Source organism: Fundulus heteroclitus, chromosome 24 (assembly GCF_011125445.2).
Source record: "Fundulus heteroclitus isolate FHET01 chromosome 24, MU-UCD_Fhet_4.1, whole genome shotgun sequence".
NCBI classification, from domain to species: Eukaryota; Metazoa; Chordata; class Actinopteri; order Cyprinodontiformes; family Fundulidae; genus Fundulus; species Fundulus heteroclitus.
In genome coordinates this window covers 4,909,949-4,924,747 of record NC_046384.1, presented here as the reverse complement: position 1 = coordinate 4,924,747, position 14,799 = coordinate 4,909,949, and the positions used below count along the sequence as shown (strand labels likewise).

General features: G+C 41.3%; 1 protein-coding gene across 3 annotated transcripts in view; it reads left to right on the top strand.

Moving 5' to 3' along the window:
• nhej1 (nonhomologous end-joining factor 1) overlaps positions 1–14,799 on the top strand; it is a 33,535-nt gene that overhangs the window by 15,874 nt on the left and 2,862 nt on the right. The window lies entirely within an intron of this gene.

Below are 14,799 nucleotides of genomic sequence, written 5' to 3'. Positions count from 1 at the left end.
AAAAGACAAAGCGTCTGGTAAGAACATAAAGAAGTTAGTTTAAAAGAGTGTTGTTTATGATACGGGGCTATACTAGCTGTGTTTCCATCCAATTCTTGTGTGAATTTTGAGCAAACTTAAAATATCGGCAACAAAATGCGAATCAAACGTGTTTCCATTTAAGCAAATTAACCAGGAGATGCCCAGCATAACGTCGTCATACGTTGATGTTGGCTGTAATAACCAGGAAGTAGATGTTGGGCACAGACCATAGATCAGTAATGAAGAGAGGCTTTAATAAACGTATTGGTTATTTTTCACAGATGAGACTAAGAAAAGTCTTCGTCGGTCCACACGTACCTCTTGTTTCTTCCAGACCTGTTTTCAAGCCTGGAAATATCCAGGAAGACTCAGGCAGCAGAAACAACTCAGTCATGTGAGATAAATGTATCGCTACATCAGAACTGACTCAACAAATATGTTTCCATCTCCTCTTTAGTGGAAAACTTTTTTTTTTAAGCAAAAATTGATGAGTTAATCCAAAATTTGCAATTTCCGTCAACCTTTTCTAGTGTGAAAATGCTGATAGAAGCGCGATTGTTGGTTACAAGTAAGCAAGTTTGCTGATGATAGTGACTTCTTTTTAGAATGAGGGTCAATCTGTCCAGTTAGCAAAGAGCGGCCGTTCTTCAGGAAAGGATTGATGAACTTTAACGACATTATTAGTGAAGTCCTCAAACAATTCAGGATACTGATTCCTTCTCAACGTCACAGGATCAAAGATTTTTTTCCTGACGTTTCCAAAAACAAAGACGTGCCACTTACTGCAGGAATCTCTTTAGGTTTCATAATTTCAACTGGTAAATAAAAATAGTTGTCATAGCTGGGTTTTGGTTTTTTGACTGAACATGCTTTAAATGGTGGGATTGCATATTTTATTCCAGCGGTTGTGGAGCAGTGAAGATGAGAGAGTGTCTTCCTCACTGAACCGCTGACTGTGCTCACAAACAGCAGCGACTGATTCCTTATGTCACCTGTGTGAGGAATTCATGGCTGAGGTGACAAGTGGGAGAAGCTGGAAGGAGCTGGGTTTTAATATGAAGTGGGAGCGCGCACATTGGTGTGGAAACCATGGAAATATTTAGCTGGAAGGCTTGAATGAAAGGCTGTCAGCACATTTTAAAAGATAAATTTAGCTTCTGACTCATGATTGTGTTGTAGTTAGGTTCTTTCTATTGAATTAAGTCTTTTATAGATGGCCAATAAATCTTATATCTAAATATAAGATTATAAACTACACGTCCACGTTTGCTTTTGAGCTGAGCTCAACTAACCAGGACATTGACTTTGAGGACCTTCTTTAGTTTGACAGGTTTGCTTTGATTTATCAGAAGGGTTAATCCACTTCATTCCACCTGTCTCTGGAACCGGGCCGAGACTGGTAGACCCGAATGACGTGAGACGGGTCGTTAATGGGACAGCTGGGACACTGGTTGACCCGTAGCAGACCAACAAGGCGCTGAGATCCAGGATTTTATCTGTTTTTTTGGAGGGTAATGTCACATTAGCAAATATGACATTAGGTTTTTAGACATAAAACTGATTTCGCCTTGCCAGGTGTTCAAAAGCAGCAGAGGTTTAAGGAAAGTAGCCCCCAGGTATAGCTCATCAGATCCTTTAGACCAGGGGTGTCCAAACTTTTCGGTACATGGGCCAAAATTCTCAATTCAAAGGAACTCAAGGGCCAAAAAATGAACACGATTTTTTTTAAACCAAATCAATCATACTCATTTTTCACCTGCTCTATAAAATATACTAATTGTAGATCCAAAATTTAAAAAGGGTTTTGCTCATTTGTTGTATTCATCCAGTTTGGAAATTATTTTGAATAATTTAATTTAACAATAATAAACTGAACTCTTTTTGGTCTAGTAATATAAGAACGGTATTTGGGTCAGTTGTTCTTTGAAAACATTTGCTGTAATTAGCCAATTTGAATAATTTAATTCAATGCAGATTATAATGCACCAAAGTGTAAATTTGAGTAATTAAATATCATTGGATAGATGTTACTATCAAATTAAAGAGAATGTCAAATGTGTGTTTATTAAAAGACGAATACTTTATGTTGTACTTAACATTTTCAATTGTAGGATTTTAACTTTTCTGCAATAATTTTGCCCCAATTAAAAACTAAAATCTTCCATCTGCATCAGCCACTTATGCTGGTGGACCAAATCGTTCTTGAAATGCAGTTGAGGGGCCACACAGAATCAGTACAGGGGCCACAAATGGCCCCTGGGCCACACTTTGGACATGCCTGCTTTAGACCAATACAATCCAACCCACATGTATATTTCACTGTCCATTAAAGGGAAGGTATTTAACAATCAATGCTGCTATGTTACCACCCAAATAATTAGTGATAACCGTTGAGATCTGCTTCAATCAGAATCAGTTCAATCATGAATAAATTCAAGGTGATGCTTGATTTTCTCTTTAATAACATAAAAAGGATAGATTAACCCCTACCAAGGCAGAAATACATCAACAGCGACATCAGAAACAATTGTTGCTTCTTATCAATCTGCTAAATGCTATGCTAAGTCCTTTTTGAGTGAAGCTCAGCAAGTTATATGTTTTGTATCTGAAGTTTAAGCCTTCGCTAACCCCTTTTTGTACTTTAGCGTTTTACCAAAATCCCTCCTGGATGACCAAACCCCACTGTCTTATGTGAAGGTGTCCTTGTTGGCCAAAAAAACCAGTGACCTCACCAAACTCCTTTTCGAGTGGAGCAGCAGCGGCTCTCCTCTGAGCACCTCCCGCGTGGTCGAGCTCCTCACCCTAGACACTGCAAAAACAGAACTAAAAATAAGTTAAAGGTTTCTTCAAACGAGTGTATTTGTACTTTGTTTGAGCAAGTAAATAAGATAATCTGCCAACGGAATAAGATTTTTGCACTTAAAATAGGAAGAAATCATCTCCATCAACTTATTTTAAGTGCAGTATGTGTAATTATCTTATTTTAAGGGTAAAATTTGTCTTTCCATTGGCAGATAATCTTATTTATCTACTCAAATCAAGGACAAATACACTCATTTCAAGTAAATTGTACTTATTTCTAGTTCTGTTTTTGCAGTGTATCTAAGGGAGTACCTGGTCACCCCGCAGAGGAAGCTAATTTCAACCACTTGTATCTGGGATCTCGTTCTTTCAGTCTTGACCAAAACCCCATGAAAACAGGTGAGGGTAAGAACCTCAAGATCCTGAGAAAACATATCCACTCGAGGCAGGAATGGGCGCCAACCCAGAGAGGGGAAGCCGCCTTGCAGTAAGTGTGGGACCCCCGATATGCAGGATTCTCTGGTAATTTGTTAACTAAAAGCGTTTTTACCCTTTATAGGTAGATTAAAATAGGTAGAACATTCAAATGGCATCATTACATCAATTTCATCTTGATATTTAAGAATCCAACAGGCTCTAGATTATTCTCAGGTTTAATTCTTATAGAAACACGGTTGGTGCTTCTTAATAACTCTTCTTTAGTATGAAGAGTTTAGCTGAGAGAGACGTTTTGTGCTCTCCACAAACTTTAGATTGCCCCTAAGTTTTTTCCTTCCATAAACTGATAAATTAAGAAGTATTCACTGCAAAAAACTGATCTAAAAATAAGTGAAATGTTCTTAAAGTTAGTGTATTTGTCCTTGATTTGAGCAGGTAAAAAAGATTATTTTCCAATGGAATGAGTATTTTTACCCCTAAAATAAGATAATTAGACTTCCTGCACTTGAAATAAGGCGATGGAGATGAGTTGTTCCTATTTTAAGTGCAAAAATCTTATTCTATTGGCAAATAATCTTATTTATGTGCTCAAATCAAGGACAAATACACTAATTTTAAGAACATTTTACTTATTTAAAGTTCCGTTTTTGCAGTGTTGTCTTCTTCTTAATGAGTGCAGATATCAGCTGACCTGTTTCAGTTTCATTGACTGAACACTGGTTGGGGTAACCAGTTTATCCCAGCTACTGAAATCTATTCTTTTGAATTTGCTGAGTTTCTTGTGAATGGAATCGACTGACGTTCTCCACTTTTTGAGTCAAAACAAATGCCAGCCGTCCTGCAGGCAGCTACAGATCCTCCTTTTTTCCTGAGTCTTGTGTCAGCTGCACAGTTTCTGGTTCCGGGCCTGTAATTAGGCCCTCTGTGGCTGCGGCCGCTCCCCGCCTTTCGGGCCCGGCTCCAGCCCGGACGGGCCGAGGCGCTGCGCCGCTGCAAAGACATCACGGGACGGCGAGCGACACGAGAGCGGCGGCACGTGAAGTCACTCCGCTCGGCTGACCACGGTTTCCAGAGGTTCCCACTAATCAGGTTTCAGCTTTAGACGCGATCAGATCCGCGTAAATCTTTGGCCCAGACCGGCTCATCGGCCTCTCTGCAGAACCGACGACAGCATGAAGCAGGTGAGAGGTAAACCAAGTCAAGATGTGGATGAGCCTGGAGATTTATGGAAATACTCACCGACACCTCTGCTGATTTATGACAGTCCAGGCATGTTTCCTTACGTCATGACACTGGAGTCTGCTCATGTTTAACCACCGTCATCATCTTATTTAGACTTTTCTCCCTCTTGTGATGAAGGCATCTAAACTACACTTATCTTACACTTTACATTAAAAAAGGAAGGAATGAAACAATACCACCCAAAGGAAATCAGGGAGAATTGCTGAGATTTGGGATATTGAGGTTAATTTCTAATGAGGTTCTAAAAACAACTCAGATCCAACGTTGGCGCCGCAGAAACAAAGTTATTGCATCAAGGCCGATGCAGTTTGCAGCTCTAAAGCATACAGGGGGGTGTTATAGGGCTGAACGATTTTGTAAAATAATGTAATTGCGATTTTTTTTTCTTAATATTGTGATTTAATGCGATTTTCTTTTTTTCCAGTTTAATTTATCATGTGTTTCAAAACATATACAAACAACAAATCATTTTGTTTCCTCACCATGTAGATTAGTTGCTAAAAGACCCGCAGCATCTAAACTCCGAGCAGAAATGATTACATTCTGCCTACAATATATTTCAACCAAAATTGCAATTTTGACTTTTATCTGCATTAACCACAAGCAACAAAAATGGCCTCTAAATAAAGATGTTTGTAAACAAGGACTATTTAAAACAAGAACTTTTAATGTTTCTATTAATCAGAATATTATTCAAGAGAACAGCTTTTAATTTAATTGGAAATCAATCCTTGTTGAACATAAAGTCCAACCAACAAGCAAGTCTATGTATTAAACTGATTGACCTGTACTTAATGCTTTGTATGATTATATAAACTCTAAAACAAGTAATAAAATTAGATTATCTCACTGCTGCAACTGTCTTCCCTTCCATGTGGAGGCAAACCCACTTTAAACATTTTACTGACACCTAATGGACGTGTCTTATTCCCTAATTGTTACATAGCCAAAAATTGCAGACTCTGCGATTTGGAAATTGCGTTATTTTAAATCACGATTATATTGAAAATGCGATTAATTGTTCAGCCCTAGTGTGTTAACACAATGCCAAGCTGGAAGACATCAGCAATCTCCTCAGAAAAGCAACTGTTGCTGCATTCGGGGGGAGTTATGAGGTAATTCCCAGACTATATGAAGTCCATCTCAAGTGGAAAACATTTAAGACGGCTTCCAGTCATGTGAAACATGCCGCTTGGGAGTTTTTTTAATGATTCGTTGCTATAAATGAGGTCCTGTTTTTGGGTAAGGTGTAGTTAATTTAACCGTTAGTTGCAAAAGTCTCTTCTCGTTTGGTTTCCCAGCATGTGAGGAATTCATCAGGAATGAGGAAAGTGAGGGCTAAATGATCAGGCAGCTTCACCACTCTGGTGAACAAGCACTGGACTGACTGACATAAAGAGGATGTTGAGGTTATGTTTTGGCCATCATGTCCTGCATCAACAGGAATGTACCTTTTAATAAAGACTGGGACAAGAGAGAGAGCATCCAGACTTGATTATGCAGCTAAAAGATGGGCAGAGGAATTTTTAAAGGCCAAGAAAAATGGTGTGCACACCATTCAGGGTTCTGCCCAGCAATTATTTTCATGCCAACCTCTCCACCGCGATAGGCAAGACCCAGTCATGCTACAGAAGGCACAAATAAAAACAGGTCATGAAAGCTCTTAGTAATGCAGAGTCGGCTGAGGAGAAAATGCTGCGGTCACATGTGACCAAGGTTGGGTAAAACCCAACAGACACCATCCAACCAGTCATGTATGGCGGTGGAAGCATTATGCTTTTAGCTCGTTGTCGTTCAAAGCCTACAAGACGAGTTCAGCGTAATTATCGGCCAATGAACCATGGACCGTTCGAATGTTGGACCAGAACCTACTTCTTTCAGGTAAGACATGAAGATTGGTCATGGATTGGTCCTTCACTATGAAGCGTCATCCAGGCAATAAAGCCTTAAATGAAGCCTCGGATAAAGTTTGGGGAGGGTCCTAGTCAGTTTGTAGACTTCTGACAGCCTTAGGACTTAGACTTAGACATCTTTGTCATTTTGTATGTAAAGAGTGCATACAGAATGAAATTTCGTTGCATACAGCTTGTAATGAAAAGTATACAATTGAAATGTAAACAATGCAGAACAATAAAAAACATTTTGTATGTTCAGAAATGATGGTGCAAAAGGCATTTGTGCATAAAATGCATTTGAAAACTGCAAGTTCGCCAGCATTTGTAATGCTAGATAAAGATGCAGTGGTGCAAATGTGCAAAAAGTGGTGCAAGGTCCAGTTTAGAGTTCAGCAGTTCAACAGTCTGATGGCAAAAGGGAAAAAGCTGCTGCAGAACCTGGTGGACCTGCAATGGATGCTGGAACCTCTTCCCAGAGATATTAGATATATGTTCAACTTTGAACAGAGGAGGCCTTAGGTTTCAACTCTCAAAAACTTACAACACAGCTATAGGATTAATTCTGGCCAATCATCACCTCAATTCCCACCCTCATTCGGGTGATCAAAACATCGTTCCTTTAAGCCAGGTCAATAACAACCCTAACGACTCCTCGTTACAGAGGAGTGGACCAGTTTCGGTTCAATCTGCTGATTTAATGACTTTAACGATTTCCCATTACTAAGGAGTGGACCAGTTTCGGTTGAATTTGCATGTTATCTAAGCCATTACAAGGCCTTTGTTTGGCAGTAGTATAAAGCTTGGTACTTCCACATTACTCCAGACTTTTTGAATTGAGAAAGCTTCCTGGAGAGGAAGCGAAACGTCTTCAACTACGGAAAACAAGTCCAGTTGCTTTGTTTTTTACCTTTTTATGGAATGACCATGACCTGGATGACTGAGAATCTTCACCAGCATTAGATATATGATTTTTTGTAAAGAAGTCTTCCCAATAAATTTCTGTTCTGAATGTAGGTATCCTCTCCCAAACCGGGGGGAAAGACTATCTGGTGTTTTGTCGGCCAAAATCTAATATTAACATGTAATATAGAAGGGGTTTATTCAGACTGTTGTTAAATGTTATCAAACCAATCCCGTGTCGGCACATTTTCAACGTAATCTCCAAGGACGTTGGGTTGAAACGTTCCTGTTGAGTCGGAACTGGAAGCTCAGCTCACAATGAGCGAAAAAAACGACGTTGAAAGGAATGAGGGAGAGTAAATATGAGGTCAGAAGCGAGGATGAGGAGTGGGAGACTCTCTGGCACCAGACCCCCCCCCCCCACTGAAAAAACAACAGCAGCTCATCTAAAACCAGACCTGTTTACCTGCTAATAATAGAGAAACACCAACGGGCTGCCAACTCTGCCCCGTGCTCTCGTCACCTTCCCCACACATGATGCTTTTACTGTGTGCCCAGAAGCCAGCTTTGGAGGCGGGGCCGCCAGGTGAGCTCCTCCTTCCTCCTCCTGGTCGTTCTCGGTGGACTTTGTTCTGTCATAGAAGCAGGGAGGACATGGCCAGTGGGTTATACTGCTCAGCAGAGCGAGCGTGATTTTATTGACCTGGCTGTAATCGCCTTTTTATTCCCTCATCTGGTGTTTCCTTTCTGGTCAGCTGCGGGCTAACAATCCCCTCGTCGCTGTGTTCACTCCCAGGGGCCTCGTTTCCAAAAATACAGCGAGGTATGGAAGCCCAGCTCTGCCAGAGGAGAAGAAGGATCTTATGTGCTGCGATGGCAACGGAGTCCATAGATTACCCGCTGAATCTGCAGGGTTACAGGGTTTCTCACTGAGTTTCAGGTCCTTGATTGTAGCTGGTTTAAAGATGCCGGTTTAGCAACAAGTGAAAGGAAATACACGTTAACAAAGGATGGTATACAAAGTAGAGTACTTAGTATCTAAAGAAAGTTATAATTCTTCTTTGTTTTCCAATGGGAACAATGCCACTGATCTGGTTGAGAGGCCAATTAAATGTGCAAAACCACCGAGGTAACCCAGGAGTAGGGCTGAACGATTTTGGAAAATAATCTAATTGCGATTTTTTTTCTTAATATTGCGATTTAATGCGATTTTTTTTTTTTCCAGTTTAATTTATCATGTGTTTCAAAATATACACAAACAACAAATCAAGTTGTTTCCTTGCCTTGGAGATTAGTTACTAAAAGACCCACAGCATCTAAACTCAGAGCAGAAATTATTGTGTTCTGCCTACAATATATTTCAACCAAAATTGCAATTTTGACTTTTTTCTGCATTAACCACAAGCAACAAAAATGGCGTCTAAATAAAGATGTTTGTAAACAAGGACTATTTAAAAACAAGAACTTTTAATGTTTCTATTAATCAGAATATTATTCAAGAGAACAGCTTTTAATTGATTTGGACATCAATCCTTGTTGAACATAAAGTGCAACCAACAAGCAAGTCTATGTATTAAACTGATTGACCTGTACTTAATGCTATGTATGATTATATAAACTCTAAAACAAGTAATAAAATTAGATTATCTCACTGCTGCAACTGTCTTCCCTTCCATGTGGAGGCAAACCCACTTTAAACATTTTACCAACACCTAAAGGACGTTTCTGATTCCCTAATTGTTACATAGCCAAAAATTGCAGACCTCTGCGATTTGGAAATTGTGTTTTTTTAAATCGCGATTATATTGAAAATGCGATTAATTGTTCAGCCCTACCCAGGAGTGGGTGGAGAAGGGTTACCCAAGTGTAAGTCCTGTCAAAGCCACTCATAAGCTTTGTAGCCTGTTATTCAACAGTAAGGTTAGGGTCATTAGGAAGGACCTCTGTTGTCCAGGCAGAACTTGTAGATAGACACCACACCTCCACACTGAAACAAGCCAGTTGAGATGCTTTTAGTGTCCTGACCACCTTGTTCTGGAGGTGTTCCTTCGCCCGTCCCCTCCATGCTCCCACACAACCGATCCAAACGGCTGAAGTATTGGTTCATGAAGGTCAGCAGGCCTTCTGGGCCCCCAGAATGAGGTGTCTGGTGTTCGGGCTTCCCACCTGGACCCCGTTACCTTCATGACCTTTAAGAACCGAATTTGAGAACCATAGACAACAAGGGCGCCATCTGACTACCTTTAATAATAGCTCCTAGCTCCTGTTCCTTGACCTTTAATGGGGGCAACAGTCAGAACTCTATCATGAGGAGAAAAGGAGCTTCGGACTGCTGGGCCGATTTCGTACAGCCTTTAACTTCTACGTCATTACGTGACGGAAACGCTCATGGATGTTTCTAGTCAAACCTGGGCCTATACAGCCTTCCAAAAATTAACTACAAAGTGTGCGTTCTCTTTTCTCCAGACATTTACGTTGATTTCCGCGAGGTGGGCTGTGCTTATAAGTCATAGATTGTGGGATACATTGAGGCTCCTTGGCGCCGGTAACAGATGCCGTGTGGTTCCTAATCTAAACCAGCCCAGAGAGGACGCATACAGGCTAATTTTCCTACCTACTTACTCACTGCACTATTCAGACAGCACTTATGGAGACCACCGACGCACTTCCACTTTGGCTAAAGAGTCCTTACTCTAAGGTTATTTGGCGTAGCCAAAGTCTTTCAGGCAAGGCTAACTCTTTAGCTCCTCTGATGTGCGTGAGCTTTGCCCCCAGCGGCTCGTTAGTCGTGTTAAAAACCAATTAGAAACTTGGATTTTACTCAGGTTTGGTGTATTGCTAGTTTCAGCGCTATAGTCCAACATCCAAAATTCTCACTCCTTAAAGTACACCCTACTTTTAGTATAAAGGTACCAAAAGTAGCAGAATCTCCCTCAGTGTTATTTTTAACCTGACCCTCGCCAGCTGTATGTTGCTCCGCCTAGCTCCACTCATCCATCTGGGACCTCTCCATAGGAATTGCCTTTATTGAAGGCTGGGCCTTATCAAAAATCCTTGCATATGATTGGATAAGCCACTTGTCTGTCATCTTTATCGACGTGGTATTTCAACCACTCACACCGAAGCTAACCCGTGACGCTGTGAGAGCGACGCAGGAAAAAACAAAACTTTTTTTTTTTTTTTATGTGTGTTTGCGGCTTTAGTGGCACGCATTTTATTGATAGTGAGCTGACAGGAAGAGGGGGGAAGACAGGCGGCAAAGCGCCGCGGGTCGGAGTCGATCCCGGGCCGACCGCGTCGAGGACTAAAGGCCTCCTAACATGGTTCACGCTAACCGCTAACTGCTCGCGCCCCGGAAAACAAAACTTGCCAAATCCGGTCGGGAGAAGGGTGAAAACATGGTTTCCACCAACAAAAGACTTCAGAGCCGTTCTTTGATGTTCTTTTAATGAAACAATATTAGTAGATTGGACAACACGGAAGAAATAGCAGCATTAATGTTATCGCTTGCTTCCTCGACGAGCCGCCATTGCCTGAATCAAAACAGTCTCACGTCACGGTCGCTTCTCCACTACGTCACATCTATGAAACTCCAGCCCTGCGTCCTGATTGGCCAGACCATAAAATTGGTTGAAGAAATCACTCTCTATGGGAGATGTCCCAGATGGATGTGAGTGAAGCTAGGCGGAGCGACATACAGCTGGCGAGAGTCAGGTTAATAATTTTTACCAACAGTAGAAATAAAATATTCACCTCTTATGATGTGCTGGGATAATGTCCAACATAAGGAAATCTACACGGAGGATTTCATTACAAAAACAGCAGCAGTTCATGCTTTTCACAGCAAATATTAGTGACATCATTTATATCCTCGTAAAACACAGCTAGTGACAGATATGTGCGCTTCTACCAGATTTATTGAATATAGATACATTCATGGCTAGAAACGGCGGCTATAAATAGCCCAGGAGTTCTCAGTTTATACATCCTGTCCGTGACACTAATTGGCTTCCGTACGGAGGTCAGTGGGGGGGATTCAAACCATCAAATGTAGGGATTTCATTGCTTCAGGGCAACCGGATCCAACAAATTGAGCTTAGCGTTTCACGTGAAATGATCTGAAGTGAGCTGGTGTGCAGCCAGAGACGAGGGGGGGTGGGGGGGTGAATAAAGAGAGAATAAGGTGGGCTTTCTGCTGCTTTCTCTGCCCCCAGCACATTGGTTCCTCTGTCCCCAGCCTCGCCAGAGGTGGACATTTATTTTTACGATATTTAAACAAACAAAAAACAAAAATAAATCAATGAGAAACCTCGAAACGTGACCAAAAGTGTGTTTAGGAGCCCCTCTGCCCTGTCAGCGAGGGGGAGACCACCAATTTCTCCTGGTCAATATTTGAGGAGCTAATTTGGAGAGTTTGTCCTCTCCTCTGCAGCAAAAAAAAAAAAAAAAAAAAAGGTGGATTTAGCGAACAGCGAGTGTTTTTCTGTCAGTCGTGAATCCGCATAATGCTGCAGGGGCTGATGCCTTATCTGTCTGTCGCCGCCTGTGCCAATAATGCAGCTTTGATTAGAGGCTTATCGCAGCGCCGGCACGCCCTGCATCACACCTCGGACATGTGAGCAGCGCCGTAAATCTAGCTAGTCAAAGGCACCGAGGGACGAGTCTTTTCAAGGATTTACGACCGCTGGTTCAAATCACAGCAGGGTGGGAAATAAGGAGAAATGTCTTGGTGGACAAATAAAATTAAATAACGTTTAGACATACAGCTCCAAACACGTTCATACTGTATCCCCTAATAGAAATTTAACCTCCCGACAGCCCATCATAGAATAAAATACTTAATAGAACTTGTCCCATGTAATAAAATAATTTAAAAGTAAATATACAATCAAAATTTGCCTAAAATAAAAATCCTTCATTCCAAAAAGAAAAAGAAAGAAAAGAAAACCGACAGCAACAAAGGAATATTTAGAACATTTAGGGAGTCAAGGTTAATTATTTAAAGAAATAGTTGTGAAAAATTTTTTTTTTAAATGTAATCTAAGTGAATCTTCTTCAGAATACAAATTTTTAATAAACAAGCAATGACATAAGACTTTAAAAATCGTAATCTTGACAAAAAAAAAAAAAAGAAAGCGATATGCACAGCAAACAAAAACAAAAACACAATTTTTGGTAGTTTTGAGTTCAAGAGAAGGATTCTATGTTTGTGTTTTTTCTGTTTATAATTACTGACTAATTCTGTCTGAAATACATATAAAAAGTTAACAAAACACAATTAGACTCAAATATAAAATGTATTTCCAGCCTGTTCCTGTTTTCTTAAATGAATATCTTAGTAATACAATAACCAGAATTTGGACACTAAATTAAATTAAACCTGCATTGATGCAGTAATCTATGCGAATGGAGCTCCAGTCAAGTTCTGAACTCTACGGGACGTTTCAGTAAGCCAACATCCGTATTAAAAACCCTTTATTGGTCTTAGGTAATATTCAGAGCTGTAATCTTGGTAATTAACAGAAATAGACATTGGTGATGCATCGCTCTGGGCTGTTTTCTTGCCTAGAATAACCGTGTTGTATCCACATCTGGTCAGATACACGCAGAATCTTATAATCCTACGTTCACACTGCACGGAAATGCGACCTAAATACAATCTTTTTCCCCCATAAGTAAACCATATCCGTCATGGCAGTGTGAACGGTCCGATTCCAATCTTTTCATCCATCCGTTTTCTTCCGCTTATCCGGGGTCGGGTCGCGGGGGTAGCAGCTTCAGTAGTGAGGCCCAGACGTCCCTCTCCCCAGCCACTTGGGCCAGCTCCTCAGGAGGAATCCCCATGGCGTTCCCAGCAGGGAGACATAGTCCCTCCAGCGTGTCCTGGGTCTTCCCCTGGGCCTCCTCCCGGTGGGACGTGCCCGGAACACCTCACCAGGGAGGCGTCCAGGAGGCATCCTGACCAGATGCACAAGCCACCTCAACTGGCTCCTCTCGACGTGGAGGAGCAGCGGCTCTACTCTGAGTCCTCCCCGGATGACTGAGCTCCTCACCCTATCTCTAAGGGAGAGCCCAGACACACTACGGAGAAAACTCATTTCAGCCGCTTGTATCCGGGATCTCGTTCTTTCGGTCACGACCCAAAGCTCATGACCATAGATGAGGGTAGGAACGTAGATCGACCGGTAAATCTAGAGCTTGGCCTTTTGGCTCAGCTCTCTCTTCACCACAACGGATCGGTACAGCGCCCGCTTCACAGCAGACGCTGCACCAATCCGCCTGTCAATCTCCCGCTCCATCTTCCCCTCATTCGTCAACAAGACCCGAAGATACTTGAACTCCTCCACTAGGGGCAGGACATCCTCCCCAACCCGGAGAAGGCACTCTACCCTTTTCCGGTTCAAGACCATGGTCTCAGATTTGGAGGCACTGATTTTCATCCTGGCCGCTTCGCACTCGGCTGCGAACCGCTCCAGTGAGAGCTGTAGATCACGCCCTGATGAAGCCAATAGGACCACGTCATCCGCGAATAGCAGAGACGCAATCCTAAGGCCACCAAAACGGATCCCCTCAACACCTTGGCTGCGCATAGAAATTCTGTCCATAAAAGTTATGAACAGAATTGGTGACATAGGGAAACCTTGGCGGAGTCCAACTCTCACCGGAAACGAGTCTGACCGATCTTTTCACCCCCTCCAAAAAAAAATCCAATTTGTGCCACTTCCATATATGGTAATAATTCGGATACGCATCCGCAGTCTGAACGGTCATGTGCCATTTTATCCGCCTTCTAATAACAACGACAGTTGCCGGTCGGTATCGGGTTTTTTTTTTGTTTTTGTTTTTTTTTAACAAAACTTTATTGAACATTTCTAGAAACAATTACATTCACCATTACTTCCATAAATAGCTCGATGCCGTGTGACGTTTCCTTCTGTTATCTGTGCATACGGGTCGCTTTGCAGCCGTAAACCGTTCAGACAGAAGAAGTATGATGGCGGTCGCATTTTTTATTAGTATGAACAACCTCCTCAAAAAATATCAGTAAAAAAAAAAAAACTAAAAAAAACATCGTAATGGAGCATCAAGACCTGCAGTAGCTACGTTTACATGTGCAAAAGTAATCGGAATAAACGGCCGATTGGAATAAAAATGTGTCACGTAAACAAGCCTATCGGAATATTGTGATTGGATTAAATTTAATCAGAATGAAATTATATTCCAATCGAGATGGATGATAATCCGACAAACATGCATATAATCATTGTCAGGATCAAGTTATTCCGAATGTGGTCAACTTCGGAATAAACTTTGTGGTAAAAAGACCACAAACGACACCAATCCACCAATAACACAGTCGCTCATAACTATTTAAGGTTAGCAGTGATAATGGATTATTTTAAAGCTTTTTGAATTACAACATTAAGACAGATGCTGACAGGAATTAACAGAAATTTTGGCTAAATTGTTTTGTTGCCTCTTTTTTTTAATACTAAAACGA